Source organism: Nicotiana sylvestris, chromosome 12 (assembly GCF_000393655.2).
Source record: "Nicotiana sylvestris chromosome 12, ASM39365v2, whole genome shotgun sequence".
Classification (NCBI taxonomy): Eukaryota; Viridiplantae; Streptophyta; class Magnoliopsida; order Solanales; family Solanaceae; genus Nicotiana; species Nicotiana sylvestris.
This window is the reverse complement of record NC_091068.1, coordinates 139526028-139529000: the sequence shown is the minus strand read 5'-3', so window position 1 is coordinate 139529000 and position 2973 is coordinate 139526028. Positions and strand designations below refer to the sequence as shown.

Here is a 2973-nt window from a genome sequence, read left to right as displayed (position 1 = left end):
TAATGGAAATTTTACAAAACAGAAGCAGTAAATTTGGGAGGATTTATTGTTTCTAGGCCGAAAAATCTGGCAATAAATTTGGGAGGATTGATTGTTTCTAGGTCGAAAAAATCTAGCTATTACAACTTGAATTTCTAATAAATTAATTTGCCATGTATATTTTTAATAGGTTGCCACTTGACATTCTAATAACTTGTCACTTGGCTAAATGAAAAGGCAAACTTTCTTGCTTTAATATATATATATATATATTTCTAGGAAAATGAAGTTGTGTTTCAAGTTATGACTAAAGTATAACACAGTTTTTTGTTTTTGTTTTTTTATTGTCTTTTTATTTTTATTTTTTGTGTTTGAACTCTTGTCCATAAGATTTATAGGAGCATGATAGGTGAGGGAACCCAGCATCTTTACCATTTAATAACCTAAGCTAAATCAAGTGATAATAATAAAGGATAAAACTTTTGTTCCGTTGTATTAGTTTCCAAATTTTTTAAAGGTATATCAGCTTAGATTCATTGGAGTTAGGTGGGATTTAATTTCTAAGGGGAAAATAAAAGAGGCAACAAGAGTAAACAATGGTTTCATCATACTTCAAAGTTCAAACCAAGAAACAAAAAGAAGTGAAAACACCTAATTCCATCGTTCTTTTAATTGACCTAAATAAGGAAGTTATACTTTTAGAAGATATATAATTTATTCTTAACTCTAAACAACAAGTCGTTGTAGTATAGTGGTAAGTATTCCCGCCTGTCACGCGGGTGACCCGGGTTCGATCCCCGGCAACGGCGTTTTGTTTTGCAACTTCATTTTTAGAACAAAAAAATAAAGATTTGTTTTTCTTTACCCAAATTCATTTCTTTATTCTAGTGTTTGAAATTCTTTTGATATAGTCATATAGAGTAGATTCTTATAGTTGTAGATATTTCTGTATTGGAGAAGAACAGTCAGTAACATTGTTCATATACTATTTGCAGGTCTTCTCATTCAAGCTTAGAGGAGCATACAATATGATGGTCAATCTCTCCCAAGAGCAGCTGGAAAGAGGGGTCATATGCTCATCAGCTGGGAATCACGCGCAAGGCGTCGCATGCTGTCATTGTGATGCCTGTTACTACACCAGAGATTAAAGTTAGAATTTGCTACAAATTTCAGGTTTTATGGCTTCCTATATATGAAGGGGAACCTTCTAGTAAAGTTGTTTCCGTATGACCTATAGACCACAAGTTCGAGCCATGAAATCAGGAGTCAATTACTCAAATGGTCATTCAACTATCCCAAATTATTTTATAAAGTCACTTTTCTTTCGTTTGTAACAACAAAGTAACTGAATTATGCCTACTGCACTCAGAAGGTCACTCAACTAGATTTTCCAAATTTTGGGTTGCCAAATACCTATTTTACCCTCTAAATTACAAACATTTATCTTCTTTTTATTTTTTAAACTTTTTAGTATTAACAACAAAAATTCAAAAATTTATTTACACAATTCAGAATGAAAGATAATAAAGGTTGTAAAATATATATTCCATGCACGTAATGTAAAAATAATTATTTAAATAAAGGCATTTTTATAATATACATTATATATTCTTGAAAATTATGCTCAATTATATTATTATGTTTCTACCATATATAGGAATACCAAGTTTATTGAAGACAGTTTTACACACTGAATTTAGAAACTCAGAGCCATTGTTAGATCTCACCATTTTAACTGTTTTATTGAACTGAGTGTGAACAAAAGCAAGGAACTGTGGCAGTACAACACACACATCAGATTTCAGTTTCAGTAAGAAAATCCAAGTCATTCTAGTGAATTCATCAACTACTGTGAGAAAGTATCTATAACCATCAAAGGTTGCTGTTTTATAAGGTCCCCAAACATCTACATGAATTAGATCAAATACACTAGTACTCTTGATACTACTGTGAGGAAATGGTGTCCTGGTTACTTTAGCACAAGGACGCACACAACAATTATTGATGGCATTAGTAATACTAGCTAGCTTAACAGTGAATAGTCTCTTCAAAACAATGATAGACACATGACCAAGTCTTCTATGCCATAAGACTATATCATTGGAATTGACTGAGAAATCAGTCTTTGTGTTAACAGCTGCCAAGGACACAACAGTCAACCTCTTATTTCCATGTTGTTGTAGAAAGTACAACCATCTCTTTCTCTACCAATCTCCTTCACCCTGCCATTCAAGAGCTCCTGAAACACACAAAAATCAGGATAGAAAGAGGCAAAACACCTTAGGTCCCTTGTAACTTTTGACACTGACAACAGGTTATACTTGAACTTTGGTACATAAAGTACTTCTTTTAGTGTGTTGTTGTTTGATATCTGACTATCTCCAACATGAGTTACTTGTGTGACATCTCCATTTGGCAAGAGAACCTTTCTAGGAATAGGAGGAGCAATTACAGTTATCTTATCTAATAGATTGAGATTAGACATCCGCCAGACAATTTGGCAGCCAAATTCAAGTCTAAGTCCATCTTAGCAACTTTGGACTTTTGGTAGTTGGGGATGGACCCCACAGTATTAGTAGTGAAAAATGGAAATAAAAGGTTGTAAATAACTATCTGTCCGTGATAGTGGATCAAACTTATATTCTAATGCGGGCTGAAAGTATCTAAAAACTTCAATAAAGCACCAGGCTTCTCCGGAAAAGTGAATCGACAAAGAAGCTCATTGTGAAGATTTGATCTACCACCCATCTGGAAAAGACATAGGGTTGTTACATAAATAGCTGGTTAGATTCAATGTTTACTTTTTCTAGCCGATATACATAAATTATACATAATTATACATATATTGTATATAATATATAAATACATCCGCCGACTATTTTTAATTTAAGAGATTAGGCAAGCAATCAATATCTAATGAAATTTCCATATTTCACTAAATCAAGTACAATGCAATTCAACATGTTTTTCACCACAAAGAAACAAACCTTGGCT

The 2973-nt window shown here is 32.9% G+C and overlaps 1 non-coding gene across 1 annotated transcript; it reads left to right on the top strand.

Moving 5' to 3' along the window:
• Nucleotides 1–716: 716 nt before the first annotated feature.
• Nucleotides 717–788, top strand: TRNAD-GUC (transfer RNA aspartic acid (anticodon GUC)). Its single transcript has one exon. It is a non-coding gene; the product is annotated as a tRNA-Asp (tRNA).
• The last annotated feature ends 2185 nt before the right edge of the window (nt 789–2973 follow it).